The sequence below is a fragment of the Pogoniulus pusillus genome, chromosome 6 (assembly GCF_015220805.1).
Source record: "Pogoniulus pusillus isolate bPogPus1 chromosome 6, bPogPus1.pri, whole genome shotgun sequence".
Taxonomy (NCBI): Eukaryota; Metazoa; Chordata; class Aves; order Piciformes; family Lybiidae; genus Pogoniulus; species Pogoniulus pusillus.
The window spans coordinates 24396594-24419151 of NC_087269.1; the positions used below are offsets into that span (position 1 = coordinate 24396594).

General features: G+C 54.8%; 1 protein-coding gene across 6 annotated transcripts in view; it reads left to right on the top strand.

Moving 5' to 3' along the window:
* Window positions 1–22558, top strand: part of SGMS1 (sphingomyelin synthase 1) — a 134552-nt gene that overhangs the window by 77839 nt on the left and 34155 nt on the right. The window contains exon 1 of one of the 6 annotated variants that reach the window (XM_064144999.1): window positions 332–349. The exons of 4 other annotated variants lie outside the window; for them this stretch is intronic. The gene's annotated coding sequence lies outside the window, so the exon portion shown is untranslated. Of the gene's footprint in view, window positions 1–331; window positions 350–1218; window positions 1304–22558 lie in introns of those variants that run through there. One more of the 6 variants, XM_064144997.1, reaches the window with a different exon arrangement.

Here is a 22558-nt window from a genome sequence, read left to right on the forward strand (position 1 = left end):
CTGGTGTAAGCTGCTGGCAAACCTTCTGTTGGCTCTTGCTCATCCCACCAGCCTGTCCAGCACGTGGCTGCAGCCTGCTTTGTGTTGTGGCTTTGCCCTCAGCTCAAGGAGCTCCCCGCTGGCCCACGCTCACGGCCAGCAGACCTCCGTCACTCCCGCACCTGCTAGCCAGGGGCGCTTCCTGCCTCCCTGTCCTGCTGTCTGCCGCCTCCTCAGCCCCGTGTGCTGCCAGTCCTTGGGGTGTCTGCTGGGATAAAGGCTGATGTGTGCCTCAGAGGCGCCGCTGGGCAGCAGCGGGAGGTGGCCAAAGCTGTCTTTGCTATATTGGGCAGTTTGCTTTCTTCTAGCGGTGTGGAGTTGGGTTTGTTTGGGGGTGTAACTTAACATCCGCTATGTGTGTGTACTGGGAAAGGAATCCTTCCTCCCGGTACTGCCGTGCAGGTTCACGGGGTCATGCCGAGCGTTTACAGAGCTGCTGAGGGGCTGGAGCAGCTCTGTGAGCAGCAAAGGCTGAGAGCCCTGGGGCTTGAGAGCCTGCAGAAGAGCAGCCCCAGAGGGCAGCTGAGCAATGCTCAGCAAGAGCTAAAGGAGCTGTGGGGGGCAAGAGGCTGGGGCCAGGCTCTTGTCAGTGGTGCCCAGGGCCAGGCCAAGGGGCAGTGGGCACAAAGTGGCATCCAGGAGGTTCCACGTGAGCAGGAGGAGAAAGGTGTGAGGGTGCTGGAGGCCTGGCGCAGGCTGCCCAGAGAGGTTGTGCAGTCTTCTGCTGCTGCCGTTATTTGCCGTTAAAACCCGCGCCTGCCGCCGGCTGTTACGGCGGTCGCCGCTCTCCGGCCCGGCTGGCGGCCCCGTCCCTCCTCTTCCTCTCCCTCCGCCTCCTCCTCGGTGACCTCCTCTCTCCCGCCGTGACGCACTCAGCGGGGCGAGCCGTGGTGGCCGGGCGGGCGCGGCGGCGGGTGGCGCCGGTGCCCCCTGCTCACCTCCTTCCTTCCTCCGCAGGCGCTGCGCACCGCGGGCCGCCGGGCGGAGGGCAGAGGAGCGCGGGCGGAGCTCTGCTCGCCGCCGCTGCCGCCGCGGGGAAGTTGAGCCGCAACTTTTACTTTGAAGGAAGTTGGGCTCACGGTGGAGACCACGGCGAGGTCCTCGGCGCTGGCAGCTGCTGTGCTAAGGTGGCGGAGGGACCGCGGAGCGTTCGGGCTTGCGGGGGCCTCGCTGCCGTCTCCCTCGCCTGCTGCTCCGAGTGTCGCGGCTGTTGGTGGCCGACAAGAGAAGTTGGCTGCTGCGACCTACTGCCTGCTTTCCATCAGTGAGTAGCTGCGGCCAGCTCTTCGCTTACGAGGCTGTTGGGCTGCTGATCGCGCTCCGGGGACTGTGTTTGGAAGGGAGCAGGAGGACCTGGGCAGTCGGATCTCAGATGGAGCTTTTGCGGGGAACTTGTTTCCTACCTGTTGGTTTGAGTTGGGTTGGGGTTTTTTTCTGGTTTGGCTTCGTTTGGTTTTTTTTTGGTTCGGTTTGGTCTGGTCTGGTGCTGTTTGGTCTGGTCTGGTTCGGTTTGGTCTGGTCTGGTTCTGTTTGGTCTGGTCTGGTGCTGTTTGGTTTGGTCGTTCCCTCCCTCCCCAGTAGAAGCCAGCCAGGCTGGCAGCAACCCGTGCAGCAGTTACCCACCCGCTGTCATCTCCCCCAGACAGTGTCCAGGCTCTGGCCTCCTCCCCTAAGACAGATTCCTGTGTCAGCTGCCCTGAGGCAGGTTGGAGTCTCCCCCTGGTCCCTAGGTTTGACGGGTTCGTTTCCAGCACACACAGGTACCAGGCAGTGGGAGTTAACGTTTCGTGACAGCAGCACTTGCTTGTACAAAGAGTCAAGCACAAGCCCTTTTGCTGTCTCAGGACACCTCACCCCTCACTGCATCCCCTCGGCACAGCTGCTCTGAACCAAGAAGAGCAAGAATGTGCTCGAGGCTGGGTGTCAGAGTTTTGAGAAGCTGCAGATAGGAGGAGGCAGCAGCTTGCAACTGGCTGCTTGCTCCATGTGTGTCACGGTGTCACCCTCCACCTGAAAACGTGAATGCTTGGGTTGGAGGGGAGGGTGGGGTGTGTGGAGGAGCGCAGTGAGTCACAGGGAGGGCACAGAAATCCTCTCAGCAAGCTTCAGGAAGAGGAGCCTCACTTTGTCCATCAGTGGTGTCTTGGATCTGTCTCTCTGTGGTGCCTGGGCCTATTTGTGTTTGTGACGCTGCCACCTTCTCCTCCTAAACCTCTTTTGCACTGCCTGCGTCCACCTGGAAGCTTTCCACTAGGTTTGGAGTCATTGAGCAGTTCTATACCTGAGTTTTGGGGAAGAAACTGAAAGCCTGCAGCAGCTCATCTCTCTTTCTCTCTGTTTTTATATACATAGCCCCATACATGGTTTTGTGAGACCTCATCTCCCACCCTGCCTCCAGCTCTGCTGTCCCCAGCACAAGTAGGGCACAGAGCTGCTGGAGTTAATCTGGAGGAGGCCACAAAAATGCTCCAAGGGCTGGAGCAGCTCTGCTGTGAGCACAGGCTGAGGGAGCTGGGGGTGTGCAGCATGGAGAAGAGAAGCCTCCAGGGGGACCTTAGAGCTGCTGCCGGTACCTGAAGGCATCCTGCAGGAAAGCTGCAGAGGGACCTTTGCTGAGGGTGTCTAGAGACAGGCCAAGGGAAAATGGTTTGAAGCTGAGGCAGAGAAGGGTTAGACTGGAGCTGAGGAAGAGGCTCTTCAGTAGAAGGGTGGTGAGACTCTGGAACAGGCTGCCCAGGGAGGCTGTTGCTGCCTCCTGCCCAGAGTTGTTCAAGGCCAGGTCAGGTGAGGCTGTGAGCAGCTGAATCTAGCGTGTGCTTCCAAGCCTAGTATGTGCATGTATAGATACTTACTTTGTTTTTAAAGCAAGCTCAGAGGAGCATTAGTTTTCCTTTCCTGTCAAGCAACCCCATGTGTGCTTGGTTGGTGAGGTGCTTTGGTTGTGCAAAGGCAAGAAAGCAGACCATAACAAAACACACTGTTATCAACTCTCTGCTCACAGCTCTCAGGTCAATCATTAACACATGGTCCCAGGGCTTGGACAAGCTCCTCAAAAGGTTTCTCCAGCAGCTGAGAAGTGAGATTTCTTGCAGGTCTTGGTGTGCTGTGTGCAGCTGTCATGCTTGCTGGCCTGGTTAATAATGAGGGAGAGGGCCTCCTTCCCCTGCCCTCAGTGCTTCACAGATTGCAGTGGGGTGGGAGGGACCCTCAAAGGGCATCCTGGCCAACTACCTGCAGGCAGCAGGGACACCTCCAACCAGAACAGGCTGCACAGGGACACATCCAGAATGACCATGACTGTCTCCAGGGATAGCCTCAAGCACAGCCCTGGGCAGCCTGTGCCAGTCTCTCCCCACCCTCCTGATGTCCAACCTACATATGACCTGCTCCACTTCCAAACCATTGCCCTCAGCCTATCCCCCAGGCCCTTCTGAACAGTCCCTCCCCAGCCTTCCCTTTAGGTTTTGAAATGAAGCTTTAAGGTCTCCCTGGAGCAGCCCCAACTCTCCCAGCCTGTCCCCATAGCAGAGTTTTTCCAGCCCTGTGATCATCTTTGTGTCCTTCTCTGGACCCTCTCCATCAGGTCCAAGTCCTTCCTGTGTTGAGGGCTCCATATCTGGACACAGCAGTGCAGGGTAGGTCAGCCCAGAGCAGAGGGGCAGGATCTCCTCTCTCCACCTCTGCCCACACTGCTTTGGATGCAGCCCAGGCTGCCACTGCCCTTCTGGGCTGCCAGTGCCCATTGCTGGCTCCTGCCCAGCTTCTCTCCCACCAGCACCCCCAAGGCCTTCTCTGCAGGGCTGCTCTCAATCTCATCACCCCCAGCCTGGATTGATACCAAGGCTTGCCCAGACTTAGGTGCAGGACCTTGCCCTTGGTCTTTCTGCACCTCCTGAGGCTGTCTTCAGCCCAGCTCTGCAGCCTGTCCAAGCCCCTCTGGATGCCATCCTGAGACAAGAGTTGAAACTAAGGCAGCGGTGGGGTCAGTGGGTGCTTTGCTGTCCTGCTGGAGCAGCTGTAGCTGCATAATGCTTTGATTTCACCTGAGCAAGGAGCTTGTGCTCTGCTTTGGCCTGGGGGGTAGGACCAGAACTTTAGCTCTTCACTGAAGCAACCCAAAGAGCTTTGCAGAAAGTGACCACTGAGCCCTGTGCTGCTCTGCCAGCAGCAGATGATGCTGTCTGGGCTGCTTCTGGTGCTAACAGTGGAGGACAGATGCTGCCTCCTACCAGTGCTTCCTGTTCCTGGTGGGGTTTCTCACTCCTGGCCACAGCAGCAGCTGCTTCCATACCTGTAAATACTGTCACTCATTAATGAAGCTTAATTGTAAATGGGTTTATGGCTGCTGGACTGCTTGGCTCAGCAGCTTGGTTTCCTGGAATTCCAATCAAGGGTCTGAAGCAGATGCAGGGAAGGGTAATGAAGGTGAGGAAGAGTCTGGAGAACAAGGCTGGGAAGGAGCATCTGAGGGAGCTGGGGGTGTGCGGTGTGGAGAAGAGGAGGCTGAGGGCAGAGCTCATTGCTCTCTGCAGCTCCCTGAGAGGAGGCTGCAGCAAGGTGGAGGTTGGGCTCTGCTCCCTACTCTCAGGGGATAGGAGAGGAAATGGCCACAAGTTGTGCCAGGGGAGGGTTAGGTTGGAGATGAGGAAAACTTTCTTTGCTGCAAGAGTGGTCAGGGATTGGCACAGGCTGCCCAGGGAAGTGGTGGAGTCCTCATGCCTGGAGGTGTTCAAGAAGGGAGTGACCCCATGGTCATACTTGGGGTCATAGTTTAGTGGCCATGGCGGGGTTGGTCTGATGGTTGGATTTGATGATCTCAGAGGACTTTTCCAACCCAAACAGTTCTGTGGTTCTATAAAATGCACACCAGGCTTGTTCTGGCCAGCTCCTGTTTATGTGTGTAGGAATAGCGTTTCTCAAAGGCATTTGATAGCTGTGATCTGTGGAGTCCTGCCCGTGTCTGTGGGCAGTTTGGCCTTATGGTGCTGGCAAGGAGCCTGGTTTGGGGCACTAATTTGAAGTGTAGGAAACACAAGGCCTGTGAAAACATTGTGTGGAGAACAGGAAAAGTTCCTCCCTCCTGATGTTTGCAGCCCAGTGCTGGAACAACAGTAGAAGGGCTTAGCTCCAGAAGACTGTAACTTTTTCTGCCTAACCATGGCCTAGGGCATGACTCAAAGCTTCCAGCTAAACCCTTAAGCTGCCTGAAGCAGCATCAGAGTTGTGCCTTGCCCTCCCTATGCTGTGTCTATTGTAGGTGCTGAGCCCTCAGCCCACCTCTCTGAGGCCAAAAGTCTGCCTGGTCCTAGCAGGAGATCTGTACTTATCTTCCTGATGATGCCTGCTTCTAATAAGACCTTTTGGAGCGCAGTCAGAGGTCTGGACTTCAGAGAGCAACCCCACGCCCAAAGCCTGCTTTGTGCTGTTCCACAGCCTGTGCTTTGCATCTGCAGGTCTCCATCCTGCCCATGGAAGCTCAGAGCTGCCTTTGCTGCTCTGGAAAGTGCCCTTTTTGCTTGGCTAACTCTACAGGCTGGCTGCACATTAATCTTCTGAAAGCTGAGCTTTCTAAAGCTGCTTCACCATCAGAAGAGAGAACTCAGGATTGGGTGTGTGCTTCTTTTACACCTAAGACTAGCTGAAGGAGAAGATGTATCCAAACCTTTCCCCAGGAGAGAAGAGTTTGTCAAAGGATGTCTCTGCGCTGGTTCCTGAGGTCAAAGCTGCTGACAGGCCTTTCAAATATCCATCTGAGGTGGATCCTGTAAACTAGCTGCACGTTGTAGCAGGGAGATTGTGGATGCTTCCTCCCTGGAGGTGTTGAAAGCCGAGCTGGATGGGGCCTTGAGCCACCAGCTTTTGGTGGGAGTACAATGAAGTTCCTCCAGGTCTCTGCTCAGCACTGTAGTCAGACACAAGTTAAGGTGCTTGTAGGACATAAAAGAGACAGAATTGCTTGGGTTTAAAGTTATCCAGTCCAGCCCTTCTTTAGCTCTACTAAGACTGGTGCTGAACCATGTCCCTGAAATATCTCTAGGCTTTAGGTTTAGGTGATTGAATTCCCATCCCTGGAGGTGTTACAGAGAGGCAGAGATGTGGTGCTCAGGGGGCATGGGCTAGCCCCAGCCTTGGTATTTGATAATGGTTGGATAGGAGAATCTGAAATGATTGTATGTGAGCCAGGAGAGGGGCAGTCCTCTGGACCAGCCAGGTTACCATGCCTCATGTTTCAGAGCCACCAAGGCCTCAGGGGACAGGGAGAAGGATGCCAACCCCATTCCATCTGGCTACCTTGAGGTGTGGCTTTAGGGTAGTGTTGGAGTGTGTGCTGCTCCTTGCACACTTCCTGACAGCCTATGGATGAATTCTTGCCGTGAAAAGTGGACTGCTGGAGCAGCTGGTTGCCTCCATCTGCTTTCTGCAGTTGTCCACATGGCAGAGAAGAAGGTGGGGGAAGTGCCTCTTGTTAAAAATAGACCTTCAAGGTATGGTTTCAGCATCCATCTGAGCTGCTCTGCCAGCTCTCTGCTGCCCCTGAAAAGGGAAGGACTTGCTCAGGCTGATGTCAGTGGGCAACTAGATGGTTCCACCACTGAGCCCAGCAGAAAGCCAGGAAAAGGAGTATTTCCACCAGGCCACCACCCAAGCACAAGAGAGGAGGGTATGGACAGAAGTTAGGAAGGTCAGGATGAGCAAAGTTGAACTCCTCTGACACAGGAAGCCCAAGTTCAGGTAAACAGAGGCTGGAGCTCTTGGGAGAGACTTGAGTGGCAGGAGAAAGGGAGGCAGCTGAGGAGCCCGGAGAGGATGTGATGTGTGCTGGGTAGTGCTGCTCACAGAGCTTTACCAGCAGCTCCTCACCCTGTTTGTCACTGTTCCTCCTGGCTCTCACCACTCTTGGGATCTTTGGGGCTCTTTTCTCTTGCCCTTCTAACAGAACAGCAAAGGCCATTTAAGAAAATGGGAGTTTTCTTGGCTAAAAAGGTCCTTTCCTGAGAGTTTTCTGAGAATTGGGTTCAGGGTTTTTCTTGGTTTGCCTTTTTTTGAGTTTTTAACTCTTTGCCAGCCTTGAAAATAATGGAAGTGCTGCAGGTGCTCCTTGCCAGCTGAGCTCCTCTTGCTGGAGCACTCCCAGTGACTGCTGGGCCCTGGTCAGTGCCAAATGATGAAGGAATTATCCAGTGGCCTTTCAGATATCCTGGATATTGATCTGAGATGGAGCCTACAAAGCAGCCAGTGCTTGTGCATGCCCGCTCCCTGGAAGTGTTCCAGGCCAGGTTGGATGGGGACTTGAGCAACCTGAGCTGTGATTTGGATGAGAAAGTAGGAAGTAATTCTTCCCCACGAGGGTAGTGAGGTACTGGAACAGGTTGCTCAGAGACAAACACAGAATAACAGAAACACAGAATTCACCAGGTTGGAAAAGACCTCTAAGATCATCAAGTCCAACCTATCACCTGACCCTTCTAATTAACTAAACCATGGCACTAAGTGCCTTTAGAATCACAGAATCAAGCAGGCTGGAAGAGATTTCCAAGCTCATCCAGCCCAATCTAGCACCCAGCCCTGGCCAATCAACCAGACCATGGCACTAAGTGCCCCAGCCAGGCTTGGCTTCAACACCTCCAGGGACAGCAACTCCACCACCTCCCTGGGCAGCCCATTTCAAAGCCTGGAAGTGTTCCAGGCCAGGTTAAATTGGGCCTTGACCAACCTGGGTTAGTGGGAGGTGTCCCTGCCCATGGCAGGGGGTTTGGAACTGGATGGTCTTTCAGGTCCCTTCCGACCCAAACCATCTGTGACTCTGATTCTAGTGACAAGGTGGATTTAGCAGACCACCAAGTAATCAGTTTTGATGTAGCTTCATACAGGAGGACCTAGACAGGCTGCAGAGGTGAGCCTGAGGTCAGCAAGGGCAAGTGCAGCTCCTGCAGCTGGGGGGAGGACAATCCCAAGCACAAATCCAGGCTGGATGCCTGGATCCAGAGCAGTGCCAAGGAGAACTTGGGGTTTCTGGGAAATGAGAAGCTGGACATAGAATCATAGAATGGTTTGGATTGAAAGGGACCTCCAAAGGTCATCCAGTCATCAGGGACACCCTCAAATAGATCAGGTTGCCCAGCAATGTTGATCCAGCAATGTGTGTTGCAGCCCAGACCTTACCATGCCCTGGGCTGATCACCAGCAGCGTGGGCAGCAGGGGCAGGGAGGGGATTCTGCCCCTCTCTTGAGACTCCTCTGCAGTGCTGGGGCAGCTCTGGAGTCCTCAGCACAGCACAAACAGGTACCTGTTGGAGCAGGGCCAGAGAAAGCCACAGCAGGGCTGGCAGGGCTCTGCTGTGAGGCCAGGCTGGCAGAGTTGGGCTTGTTCAGCCTGCAGAGGAGAAGGTTCCAGGGAGACCTTATTGCTGCCTTTGTGGATGTGAAGGGGGCTCCAGGAGAGCTGGAGAAGGACCTCTGACAATGGCATGGAGTGACAGGGTGAGGTAGAATGGCTTCAGCCTGGAAGAAACTGGATTGATGTAGACGTCAGGAAGATGTTGACAGTGAGGGTGGTGAGGCACTGGAACAGGTTGCCCAGAGAAGTTGTGTAGCCTCCAAGCCTGGAATTGTTCAAAGCCAGGTTGGATGAAGCCTTGAGCAATATTGCTTAGTGGGAGGTGTCCTTCTCCGTAGCATTGAGTTGGAACTGGATGGGCTGTAAGACATTCTCTGACTCTGTGACTTGCAGCTCTTCTTGCAGTTTCACAAAACCCAACTGTGGACCTGTTTGCTAGGGACTGGGGCTTTGAGAAACGAAGAAGCCTTTGCAGGGAGGGTGGTCAGTGAGAACAGCTCAGTGGTGTTTTGGTTGCTGAGCTACTGGATTCATAGAATCATAGAATCAACCAGGTTGGAAGAGACCTCCAAGGTCATCCAGTCCAACCTATCACCCAGCCCTAGCCAGTCAACCAGACCATGGCACTAAGTGCCTCATCCAGGCTTTTCTTGAAGACCCCCAGGGACGGTGCCTCCACCACCTCCCTGGGCAGCCCATTCCAATGGGAAATCACTCTCTCTGTGAAGAACTTCCTCCTAACCTCTCCTAACCCAGATCTCTTCTGAAATGATAGAAATCCTCCCCTAGTGACAAGAACACAACTGTCTGGCACAGGGACTGTTGGCAAACATCTTCCGTCTGTGCTGTGCCTGGTGAGGACAAAGTGGGGAAAGATCTCATTCATCTGGCTGCAAGTTCAGGGCCACCTGAAGGTCATTTGGTAAATAAGCATTGTTAAAAAGGTGGTGTTCAGAGATGTGAGAGCACATCCTGAGTGCCACGGTGAAAGGCAGTTTATATCCAGTTGCATTTCACTGCAGAGCTATGGGATATTGTTTGAAAGCTGCCCTGCCTCTTGAGTCAGATCTGAGAGAGAAAAGCTGCTGGTGGTAAACATCAGCATGCATCATGTAAACAGCATGATAGGCCTGGGTGAGGAGTGGCTGAGAGCAGGCTGGAGGAGAAGGCCTTGGGGGTGTCAGTTGGTGACCAACTGCCCAGGAGCCAGCTCTGGTGGTTGGCAGCCCAGAGCCTGCTCTGTGCTCTGGGGCCCCCAGCAGAAGAAGGACCTGGAGCTGCTGGAGAGGGTCCATACGAGGCCATGAAGGTGATCAGAGGGCTGGAGAGGCTCCTCTGTGGCCACAGGCTGGGAGAGTTGGGACTGGAGAAGAGAAGGCTCCAGGCAGACCTTAGAGCAGCCTTCCAGTACCTGAAGGGGCTGCAGGAGAGCCGGGGAGGGACTTTGGACAAGGGCTGGGAGTGCCAGGATGAAGGACAGTGGCTTGGAGCTGGGAGAGGGGAGACTGAGAGTGGAGATGAAGAAGAAATTGTTGAGAGTGAGGGTGGGGAGACACTGGCACAGGTTGCCCAGGGAGGCTGGAGGTGCTGAAGGCCAGGCTGGATGAGGCCTTTTGCAAGCTGTGCTGGTGGGAAGTGTCTCTGCCCATGGCACTTCCAACCCAACCCATTCTGTGAATCATTTGTGCCTGAAATCAACCAAGTGAAGTGAATAGGGAGTTGTCAGTTGCTGGGGCAGGTATTCCATAGGTAGATACTGCTTTTGTCCAGGGTATTTTGCAGAGCAGTGCTCTGTGCTGCCAGTGCTGGGGGCTGTCAGACCTTGTCTTTGTGCTTCAGCAGGGCAACTCACAGCTGCTCTGTGCCTGCAGGCAGGAGGGCCAGTCTGGGTGCCTGGCAGCAGAGCCCAACCCCACCTGGCTACAGCCTCCCTTCAGGCAGCTGCAGACAGCAATGAGCTCTGCCCTGAGCCTCCTCTTCTGCAGGCTGCACACCCCCAGCTCCCTCAGCCTCTCCTCACAGGGCTGTGCTCCAGGCCCCTCCCCAGCCTTGCTGCCCTTCTCTCAACACCTTCCAGCACCTCAGCATCTCTTGAATTGAGGAGCCCAGAACTGGACACTGCACTCAAGGTGTGGCCTGAGCAGTGCTGAGCACAGGGGCAGAAGGACTTCCGTGTTCCTGCTGGCCACACCATTACTGATAGAAGCCAGGATGCCACTGGCCTTTTTGGCCACCTGGACACACTTCTGGCTCATGTTCAATTTGCTGTTGACCACCACCTCCAAGTCCCTCTCTGCCTGGCTGCTCTCAGCCACTCTGTCCCGAGCTTGTAGCACTGCATGGGGTTGTTGTGGCCAAAGTGCAGAACCTGACACTTGGCCTTGTTAAAACTCCTGGCGCTAGTCTGTGCCCATCTGTGCAGCCTGTCCAGGTCCCTCTGCAGAGCCCTCCTGCCCTCTAATAGATCCTCACTTGCTCCCATCTTGCTGTCATCTGCTGACTAACTGATGAAGGACTCAGTCCCCTCACCCAGATCATCAGTGAAGGACTCTGCCCAGCACTGATCCCTGGGGCACCCCACTAGTGCCAGCTGGATGTGGCACCATTCACTGCCACTCTCTGGGCCTGGTCCTCCAGCCAGTTCTTGACCCAGCACAGAGTGCCTCAGTCCAAGCCAAGGGCTGCCAGGTTGGCCAGGAGTTTGCTCTGGAAGACAATGTCAAAGGCCTTGCTGAAGTCCAGGCAGACTACACCCCCAGCCTGCCACACGTCCACCAAGCAGGACCAAACCCCAGTCCATCATCCAGTCCAACTCCCCTGCCAGAGCAGGCTGTTGAGCCTGCAGAAGAGCAGCCCCAGAGGGCAGCTGAGCGATGCTCAGGAAGAGCTAAAGGAGCTGTGGGGGGCAAGAGGCTGGGGCCAGGCTCTTGTCAGTGGTGCCCAGGGCCAGGCCAAGGGGCAGTGGGCACAAAGTGGCATCCAGGAGGTTCCATGTGAGCAGGAGGAGAAAGTTGTTTGTTGTGAGGGTGCTGGAGGCCTGGAGCAGGCTGCCCAGAGAGGTTGTGGAATCTCCTTGTCTGGAGAGCTTCCAAGCCCCCTGGCCACAGCAGAAGCTGCTGTGGGTGCCGTGTTGAAGCAGAGGTCCATCTGCAGCAGGCTGTGTCTCTGGTTCTGTGAGCAGACTGCTTGGTGAGCCAGCTCCTCCTGCAGCCTGCAGCTGCAGGGCTCTGCAGCCAGACTTGAGGCCAGCACAGGTTTGTCTGGGGATCAAATTCAATCAGGCCCCGACCTTGTTTTGCCAGTAATGGGCAATAAAACCTCTCCCAAGCCCCTTTCTTTGCTGCTGCTGTGGTGCCACACAGGGTGAGCTGCATATTTCATCAGCACTTCTGTCACAGAGCTTCTGTCCCCTCGCCCACATGAAATATTTGTGAATGGAGAGGTTTGCAGAGCCCAAGAGGAGATTTCAGAGTGCCCGAGGACAGATGATGCCATACTTGCTTTTTTCAAAGCTAATTTTGTGCCTGGTGATGTTCTCTGCAGTCTCTGCCTGTGTGGCCCCACCCTCACCCCCACAAGAAGCACCCAAACCAAAGGTGACCCCACCACAAGCCCAAACACCTGTGTGGCAGCAGGGGAGAGAGGGAATTCTACTCTGCTCTGGTGAAAAAGAAAGGACCTCATGTTGCACCAGAAGAGATATCTTTGTGGGTGCCATGGACAGAGGCACTGAGTGCAGCCTCAGCAAGTTTGCTGCCCACACCAAGCTGTGTGATGCAGCAGCCAGGCTGGAGGGCAGGGATCCATCCAGAGGGAGCTGCACAGGCTGCAGAGGTGGGCACAAGCCAACCTCCTGAGGGTCAACAAGACCAATTGTAAGGTGCTGCATCTGGGTGGAGGCAATGTCAAGCACAAATGCAGGCTGGGCAGTGAGTGGCTGGAGAGCAGCCCTGAGGAGAGGGACTTGTGGGTGCTGCTGGATGAGAAGCTCAACAGGAGCCAGCAGTGTGCACTTGCAGCCCAGAAAGCCAAGCAGAGCCTGGGCTGCATCAGGAGCAGTGTGGCCAGCAGGGCCAGGGAGGTGATTCTGCCCCTCTGCTGCACTCTGCTGAGACCCCACCTGGAGTACTGCATCCAGAGCCCTTGGGACAATAGGGATGTGGACATGCTGGAGCATGTCCAGAGCAGGGCCAGGAGGATGCTCAGAGGGCTGGAGCAGCTCTGCTGTGAGGACAGACTGAAAGAGTTGGGGCTGTTTGGTCTGGAGAAGAGAAGGCTCCCAGGGGACCTTCTTGTGGCCTTCCAGCATCTGAAGGTGGCTACAAAAAAGCTGGGGAGGGACTTTTTAGGCTCTCAGAAAGTGCCGGGACTGGGGGGAATGGAGCAGAGCTGGAGGTGAGGAGGAAGTTGTTGAGCATGAGAGTGGTGAGAGGCTGGAATGGGTTTCCCAGGGAGGTGGTTGAGGCCAGGCTGGCTGAGGCTGTGGGCAGCCTGATTTAGGGTTCAAGGCCATGGCATGGTTGGCACTGGCTGATTCTTGTGGTCCCTTCCAACCCTGACTGATTCATTGAGATTGGACATGAGGAACAGTTTCTGTCCTGGTACAGTTGTCAAGGCTGGCAGTGCCAGTCAGAGTCATCTTCTTTTGTAGGAACGTCTGCCAGGACATGGCATGTGGTGCTCCCCCATTTCTGTCACAGCTTAGCAGCTCTGCCAGCTCTTGTGTGGGGCAATTTGCTTAAGACAAGGATTAAAAGAAGAGTTGGAGTCAGTGAGTGCCAGCTCCATGCCAAGTGGAAAGCAGTTAGGAGTGGGCTCCCTGCTGGGACCAGTGTTAGTATCTTCTGCCATGATGTGGAGAGTGGGATGGAGGCTCCCCCAGCAGATTTGTGAATGGCACAGCTGAGTGCTGAGTCAACTTGCTGGAGGGATAGGATCCATCCACAGGGATTTGGACAGGCTTCAAAAGTGGGGCCCTGTGAGAACCTCATGAGGTTCAACAAGGCCAAGAGCGACCAAGTCAGAGAACCTCCCAGTATCAGTGCAGGCTGGGGATGAAGGCTGCTGGGGATCAGCTCTGAGAAAGACTTTGGGGAGCAAAGCTGGAGATGAGGCAGCACCGAGCGCTGCCAGCCTAGCCCCAGCCTGCCCTGGGCTGGTGCCCAGCAGTGTGGGCAGCAGGGGCAGGGAGGGGATTCTGCCTCTCTGCTGAGACCCCTCTGCAGTGCTGGGACAGCTCTGGAGTGCTCAGCACAGCACAGACAGGGACCTGCTGGAGCAGGGCCAGAGGAGGCCACAGCAGTGCTGGCAGGGCTGGCAGGGCTCTGTTGTGAGGCCAGGCTGGCAGAGTTGGGCTTGTTCAGCCTGCAGAGGAGAAGGCTCCAGGCAGAGCTTCTGGAGGCCTTGCAGTGCTTCAAGGGGCCCAGCACAGAGCTGGGGACAGAGTTTTGAGCAGGACCTGCTCTGGCAGGACAAGAGGGGATGGTTTGGACTGGAAGAGGGAGATTGAGAGTGGAGAGAGCGGAGAAATGTTGGGCACTGAGAGTGGAGAGAGCCTGGCCCATGGCTGGCACCACTGCAGGTCAGGTTGTTTGGGGCTGTCAGGAGCAGATGGCTGTGAGACGCAGATGGCTGTGAGACAGATGTCTCTTCAGGGGTGTTGGACTGGGTCTGCTTTAAAGGTCCCTTCCAACCCAGACCATTCCTTGATTCTCTAATTTAGGATAACCACAGGCGGTTCTGTTCCTGCTTCGTTGCTATGCTCAGGTTTGAGTGCCTGCACCAGTCAGGACCTTTCTGTGTACCATGCGCAGGGCAGGTGGGTTTCAGCCTGGTGTTCTGTGATGCTTCCAGGAAGGAACTGGTTTGACTTCTGAACCAAAATGCAGCATGGTGCTGATCTTGGGGGGGTGTAAAGGTATTTCTGCAAGGCACATCCTGTTGTCCTGGGGCAACATTCCCATGGCAAGTTGTCAGTCTCCCCACAGTTCTGTGTCCAGCTCTCTGCCTTGATAGTAAGCTGCAGAAGTTGATTTTTCTGAACAGGGGCTCAGAAGTCCCTCCATGTGCAACACCTTGAAGAGGGCAAAGAAAGATACTTGGCTGTAGGGAAAAAGTGGATTTTGAGAGCAGCACGGAGGTGGAGAAGGCTCCTTATAGAGCAACTCAGCAGCCAGCAGTCCCGTGCTGGGTGTGTGATCTTCCTTTGGGGGAAGCTTTTCAGCTTGATGGGCACTCGGACTAGGTGACCTTTAAAGGTCTCTTCAAGCCAGAGCACTCCACAGCTCTGCTGTTGCTGCTTCTGGCTGACTGGAAGGAGTGCTGTGCTGCATGGCTGCTGATCCATGAGCTTCTTCAGCCTCAGCAGCTTCTGCCAACTGTACTCTGCTTCTCCCATTCCAGCCATCAGCAGGTCCATGGCATCTGCTTCTGGAGAGCTATGGCCTCCCCATCACCATTCAGCTAAACTCTGCCTGCTCTTGCTCCCCCTCATCTCCTTCCCTGCAGCTTCCTGAAGGCACAGTATGGTGGGCTTCGGAAGGGGCTTCTGGAGGTTATTGAGTCCAACCACCTGCCCAAGCAGGAACACATCCAGATGGATTTGGAAGGTCTCTAGGCTTTCCAGCCCCACATCCAGCTCCATCCAGTTCCAACTCCCATGACAGGAAGGTTGGAACTGATTGATCTTTAAGGCCCCTTCCAACTCAAACCATTCTATGATTCTAAACCACCCAAAATGAGATGAACTCTTGAAGAGAAACACAGAGTTCGAGGCTGAGTTTGCCTGGTTTTAATTAAAGATCTTTATTCTAGCAAGCAAAGTAGCTTAGAGGCTGCCACAGCCCAAAGCATCTTGTCCTGATGGCAGCAGATTGAGGCTGATCTGTCCAGCCCTTCTTTGGCAGAAGAGGCATGGAACAAGCAGCCATCTGATGAGGTATCTGTGAAGGCATCAAGTGGCATCATTATGTATGCTTGCAGAATGAGATCTGGTGGCTGACTGAGCTCTCATTGGCTTTGCAACACTTCTACAAGCCTTGGGGAGATTGTGGAGATAGAATTCTCTGGGTGTGGGAGGCACTTTGGGAGCTGAAAAGTTGTCTTGATGAAGTATTGTATCTAAATGAGCTTAGTTTCTATGCTGTGAACACAGACCAGCTGCACTCAGCCAGCACCTCAAGATGAGCAAGAATTGCAGGTTACTGCTGGAGCTGGTTTTCTGGGTGCCCTCAAAAGCTACCAGTTCAGTGTGGGAATCTGGCTCATGGTCATCCAGACTTGTTCCTTGGAGGAGAGACTGGAGTCCCTACCTGCAGCAGTCACTATCTGCCTGATACAGTGTCTTTGGTTACAAGCCCAGGAGCTGAGTGGCTAATGGAAGGCTTCAGAAAGGTGTTAGGAGAACATCACAAAATGGTAGGAGTTGGAAGGGACCTCCAGAGGTCATCCAGTGCAACTCCCCTGTCAGAGCAGGAGCACCTAGATTAGATCACGCAGGAACATATCCCTGAACTGAACACAATACTCCAGGTGTGGCCTGACCTCTTCTTTATGCATCCCAGCACACCCTTGGCTTTCTTGCTGGCACCTGAGGAACTTGTCCGCTAGCAGCTTTTCTCCTGCTGGACTCTATCTAGTAGTTCCTTTTCTGTATTAAACTGGGAGCACCAGAACAGAACCCAGTACGGCATATGTGGCTTCACCAGGGCAGAGTAGAGGAGGAGCAGCCTTCCAGTACCTGAAGGGGCTGCAGGAGAGCTGGGGAGGGACTTTGGACAAGGGCTGGGAGTGCCAGGCTGAGAGACAATGGCTTTGAGCTGGGAGAGGGGAGGCTGAGAGTGGAGGTGAGAAAGAAATTGTTGAGAGTGAGGGTGGGGAGACACTGGCACAGGTTGCCCAGGGAGGCTGTGGCTGCCCCCTGCCTGGAGGTGTTCTCAGCCAGACTAGATGAGACCTTGAGCAAGCTGTGCTGGTGGGAGGTATCCCTGCCCATGGCAGGGGGTTGGAGCTGGGTGGTGTTTGAGGTCCCTTCCAGCCCAACCCATTCTAAATTTCTGTGATTCTCTGGTCCAAGCTGAGTTAGAACTGTTTCTTCCAGATCTAGTCCGAAGTGTCTGTGCTGCTGTCTCTTTCAGAGCAGGGCTGAGTGCCTGGGACTGGAGCTAAATTACCGAGAGCAAAGCCAGGAGCTGGTTTGGTTGGCAATTCCTCATGGTGGAGCTGTGTCGTTTGGGTGGGTTTCTGAATGCAGAAAGCAGCAGCCTGCATCCTGCTTGTACCTCTGGAGATATTTAGATTTCAGTTCTTGAGGCTTAGAAGCTTCTTTGATCTGGGCCTGCTGTGCTGGCCTCCAAAAGCTGGGTGTTTTAAATATGGGATTTGCATTTCTGATGAAACATGGAACCCTCATGCTGGGCTGGGGTTCAGAGCAGGTAAACTTCTGCTCTTCTGCTTTGCTTGGAACTCTGGGAGAGGCAGCTTACACCTCTCTGGGCAACCTGGGCCAGGTACCAGGTTTTCCTCACTGTCAGTGTCCAACATTCCTCCCTTCTCCATTCTCAATCTCCCTGTTTCAGTCCAAACCATCCCCCCTTGTCCTGCCACAGCAGGCCCTGCTCAGAACTCTGTCCCCAGCTTGCTGCTGGGCCCCTTGAAGCATTGCAAGGCCTCCAAAAGCTCTGCCCTTTGCCTACTTTTTTTATTCCCTCAACTATTTTCATTCACAGAGTCCTGGAATCACAGAATGGGTTGAGTTGGAAGGGACCTCAAAGCCCATCCAGACCCAACCCTCTGCCATGGGCAGGGACACCTCCCACCAGCACAGCTTGCTCAAGGCCTCATCCAGCCTGGCCTTCAACACCTCCAGGGAGGGGACAGCCACAGCCTCCCTGGGCAACCTGTGCCAGTGTCTCCCCACCCTCACTCTCAACAATTTCTTCCTCATTTTCACTCTCACTCTCCCCTCTCCCAGCTCACAGCCATCGTCCCTCATCCTGGCACTCCCAGCCCTTGTCCAAAGTCCCTCCCCAGCGCTCCTGCAGCATTGTTAGGTACTGAAAGGCTGCTCTAAGGTCTGTCTGGAGCCTTCTCTTCTCCAGTCTCAGCAGCCCCAACTCTCCCAGCCTGTCCCCGTATCAGGGGTTTTCCATGCCTCTGAGCATCTCGCTCCTCTGGACCCTCTCCAGCAGCTCCATGTCCCGGGGTCCCCAGAGCTGGAGGCAGTGCTGCAGGTAGGGAAGCCTTCTGCTGTGCTTGCAGGGTCAGCAGAAGATTAGGCAGGTCTCAGGGGGAAGGGCAGTGCTGTTTGGTGCTCTTCAGTCCAGCAGCTGGCTCAGGGGTAGCTGAGGACACAGAGCTCTATTTCCAGCTCTGCCCTGTGTCTGGCTGACTCGGATCCCGAGGTGCAGTTCAGCGCCGTATTCAGCTGTGCTGAAGACAAGGGCAGTGTGGGCTCCTCCAGACCAGGAGCTTGCTGTGCAGGGACAGAGGGCAGTGCAAGGGGTGGTGGCCACAGGACTTGTTTGTGTGGAGTGAAGAAGGGAGTGCTGCAGAGGCTGGGTTGAGCCCCAGCTTTGCCAAAGAGCTTAAGATCTTCGTGTCCCCTGTGAGGCTGAATCTGGAGTGCTGGGTTCAATTTTGTGCCCCTGGCACTGAGAAGGACATTGAGGGTCTGGAGCAGGGGCAGAGAAGGTCAAGAAAGGTGGGGAAGGGTCTGGAGAAGAGGGCTGGGGAGGAGCATCTGAGGGAGCTGGGAGTGTGCAGTGTGGAGAAGAGGAGGCTGAGGGCAGAGCTCATTGCTCTCTACAGCTCCCTGAGAGGAGGCTGCAGCCAGGTGGGGGTTGGGCTCTGCTCCCTAGGCTCAGGTGAGAGGAGAGGAAATGGCCACAAGTTGTGCCAGGGGAGGGTTAGGTTGGAGAGGAGGAGAAATGTCTTTGCTGCAAGAGTGGTCAGGGATCAGCACAGGCTGCCCAGGGAGGTGATGGAGTCTCCATGCCGGGAGGTGTTCCAGAAAGGTGTGGCCATGGCACTTGGAGCTGTGGTTTAGTGGCCATGGTTGGTGGTTGGGCTGGGTGACCTTGGAGGGCTTGTCCAACCCAAACAATTCTATCTTTTCACACAGGCCTGTAAGGTGGAGGGCTGGAAGTGTCCAAACCCAGTTGCTTTCCAGGATAATGTTCTTAGGAGTTGATAAAATGGTAGCTGGGGTTTTTCCCCTCCCCAGTGCAGGTTCATTCTGGGGTGGTGTTTCTGGCATAGAAGCCCAGGACTCAGAACCTCTGGAGTTGGAGCTATTGAGCTGAGACCCCTGCCTGTGAGTGGGTTTTAGTTTCTTCCTTCCCTCACACGTGAGGGCTGGGGACCTGGCAGTCTGGTTTCCTATTGCAGCCATGCAACCATAAGGGGATGGTCACCCTACTGCTGTTGAAGGTGTTGGGTTACTTTAGGGTTTGGGGATGGTTGCATGCAGCACAGAATCAGAGTGACAGAGTGGTCTGGGTTGGAAGGGACCTCCAAAGCTCATCCAGTCCAACTGCCCCTGTGCTCAGCAGGGACATCTTCCACTAGAGCAGGTTGCCCACAGCCCTGTCCAGCCTCACCTGGAGTATCGCCAGGGTTGGGGCCTCAACCACCTCCCTGGGCAACCTGTTGCAGTGTTCCAGCAGCCTCCTGGTGCAGAACTTGTTCCTAAAATGAGAAGTGTGCTTGGGTTATGGATTTAGAGATTCATAGGATGGGTTGGGTTCCAACCCCTAGCCATGGGCAGGGACACCTCCCACCAGCCCAGCTTGCTCAAGGCCTCATCCAGCCTGGCTTTCAACATCTCCAGGGAGGGGACAGCCACAGCCTCTCTGTGCCAATGTCTGCCCGCCCTTACTCTCAACAATTCCATCTCCAGTCTCAATCTGCCCTCCTCAAGCTTCAGGTTGTTCCTGACAGAGGGAAAAGCATGGAGCTCTTCCTTGCAGGTCCCAGATGGAGCTCTGGTCCTGGGGGCTGTTTCTCCCTGGTTTGAGGAGACTTCTGGTGTTGAAGAAACTGCAACTGAAAGCAGAAGCAGGAGCTGCCCTGCCCACCCCACCCCATCCTTTCCACCCCCGGAGAACTGGAAGCAGGATTTCCGCAGCGTCAAAACAAAAGCCCTGCTTAGCAACAGCTCCTGGCCAGCAGAGTGCTGAGGGGGAAGCCCTGCTGCATCCCAGAACTGCTTTCAAGCCCAGGGAAGAGAAGAGGGAGGAAGAAAGTTGAGTGGAGATGTGTAGGGATGTGGAAAAGCAAAGGGGTGAGGAGGTGTCATCAGGTTTGGAGAGAGGAGCTTCTGTCACCTTGGCTCTGCTCAGACCTCTCCTTCAACCCTGCCTCCAGCTCTGCTGTCCCCAGCACAAGTAGGATGCAGAGCTGCTGGAGTGAGACCAGAGGAGGTGTCTTGGGTTCAAATGCAGGTTCCCAGAGACTCTTATAAATTTAGTAGACCCAATGACAATTTATAGAATTTATAGAGTGCCCTCCCCTCTTCCCCCTCCTTTCCCAAAAGACAGGGAGAGAGATAAAGGTAGGGACACCCAAATAAATCAATCTCACTCGATTTGGAAGTAAAAAAGGAAAAGTTTAACAATAACTTAGAAAAAAGGGATTGGAGGTAGGGGAGTTTACAAAGGATAAGGAAGGGAAAACAGCAAAATACAAACAGGGATGGATACAACCCGAGTAGTGTGATGGTGTCTCTGCCTCGTGGCTGCCACGTGTTGTGCTGGTATGCAGTATCAGTGTGTGTGTGATCATGAACGCAGGTAAAAGAAAGTGAGGAGCAGGAAGTGCTCCTCTTTTATACCACAGGAAGTGGGGGGAGTGGGCTAACCATCACCTGGAGTGTGGCCCACCCCTGAGGAGGGGCCAAGACCCCTAGGGTCAGGTTCAGGGTCACTCCCCCAGGAGTGTTAACCCTATACAGGAGGCCACAAAGATGATCCAAGGGCTGGAGCAGCTCTGCTGTGAGGACAGGCTTAGGGAGCTGGGGGTGTGCAGCCTGGAGAGGAGAGAACTCCAGGGGGCAGGTTTAGGCTGGATGTTAGGAGGAAGTTGTTGGCAGAGAGAGTGATTGGCATTGGAATGGGCTGCCTGGGGAGGTGGTGGAGTGGCCGTACCTGGAGGTGTTGAAGCCAAGCCTGGCTGGGGCACTTAGTGCCATGGTCTGGTTGGTTGGGCAGGGCTGGGTGCTAGGTTGGGCTGGCTGAGCTTGGAGGTCCCTTCCAACCTGCTTGATTCTATGATTTTATGAAGTTCTTCAGTAGGAGGGTGGTAAGACTCTGGCACAGGTTGCCCAGGGAGGCTGTGGATGCCTCCTGCCTGAGGTGTTCAATGTCAGGTTGGATGATTCCTTGAGCAGCTGAGTCTAGTTGAAAATGGAATGCTCTAAGGTCTGCCTGGAGCCTTCTCTCCTCCAGCCTCAACAGCCCCAACTCCCCCAGCCTGTCCCCACAGGGGAGCTTCTCCTGCTCTCTCATCATCTCCATGGCCTCCTCTGGAGCCTCTTCAGCAGCTTCAGGTCCTTCTTCTGCTGTTTGCAGTGCTGCAGGTGGGGTCTGAGCAGGGCAAAGGGGCAGAATCCCCTCCCTGTGCTGCTGCTCTCCCTGCTCTGGCTGCAGCCAGCACACAGCTGGCTCTGGGCTGCCAGCCACCAGTGCTGGTTCCTGGGCAGTTGGTCACCAACTGACACCCCCAAGGCCTTCTCCTCCAGCCTGCTCTCAGCCACTCCTCACCCAGCCTGCATTTGTGCTTGGCAATGCCCTGACCCAGCTGCAGGACCTGCACTTGGCCTTGTTGACCTTCATGAGGTTGGCTTGGGCACACCTCTGCTGCCTATCCAGGTCCCTCTGGGTGGATCCTTCCCTCCTTGTGTCAGACAGAGCACACAGCCAGGTGGTGTTGTTGCAGCTTTCTGTCAGCTGCTGCGGCAGACGTGGTCTGCAGACCAATTCGATGTGAATTATACCACATTCTCTGTCGATTGTTCTGACTCTCATTATATAGTCTTTGAGCATAGAGCACACACCTACACATTATCACAATTAGGCAAGGACAACCCAGTCCTCTGCATAAGCTCCACCTTGTTCTCCTCATTAACAAGATGTCCACTGTCTATCCATTCTGATACAAGGTGGCCAGCAGCTGGTGAGAACCACGGTCAGCATCATCCTTCTCATTCTGTTACCACATGGTGTTACCTGCAAACTTGCCGAGGGTGCCTCTGTCCCACTGTCCACATCACTGACAAAGACACTTAAAGATCTTTGCATCTCTTTGTCTTTACAGTACAGAACCCTCAACTCTGGTGTGCTTTAGGAGACCGACAGTCCTTGGCCTGCCTGTGGAGCAGTCTCTTGCTTGTTTGTCCTGCAGCCTCCTGTAAGGAGCCACTTGTGGTTTGAAAGCAAGGCTGTCTTAGGGAGAGGCATCCAAGTTGCTTGGGAGCTCACACGTGATGCCCAGTACATGACTTGTGGCAGGCAGTGGGCTCTGGGTGCGCACTGGTGTGCTTTGCAAGTACAGGATGTCCAGTTCTGGAGGAGTCAGGCTGGTGGTGGTGGTGACAGACCCATAGAGGAGGTGCCTGTGGCAGTGACTCAGACCCTCCTCCTGGAAGCAGTTTGTTTTGTGCTCTGAAAATGCTGGAGGAGAGCTCCCAGCTTTCATCCAAAGTATTCACCCTCTGTGTAACTTCTGCTCACCCAGGAGGGTTGTGGAATTCACTTGTGGGTTGGTTTTTCAAGTATTGAAGCTTCAGACCTTCCAGCAGTTGATTTTAGAGTCATTAAGGTTGGCTCATAGAAGCGTTAAATATGGAAGTCAAAGAATTGTTAAGGTTGGAAAACAGCTCAAAGATCATCTAAAGACTGCAGAGAGAGAGGGAGGGCATTCTGCTGCCTTGCCCTGCTCTGGGGAGACCTCACCTGCACTGCTGGGCCCAGATGTGGAGCCCTCAACACAGGAAGGACGTGGAGCTGATGGAGAGGGTCCAGAGGAGGCCACAAAAATGATCAGGGAGTTGGAGCAGCTCTGCTGCAAGGTTAGGGTGAGGGAGCTGAGGGTGTGCAACCTGGAGAAGAGAAGGTGCCAGGGAGGCCTTAGAGGAGCCTTCCAGTACCTGAAGGAGGATGAGGGGCAATGGCTTGAAATGAAGGC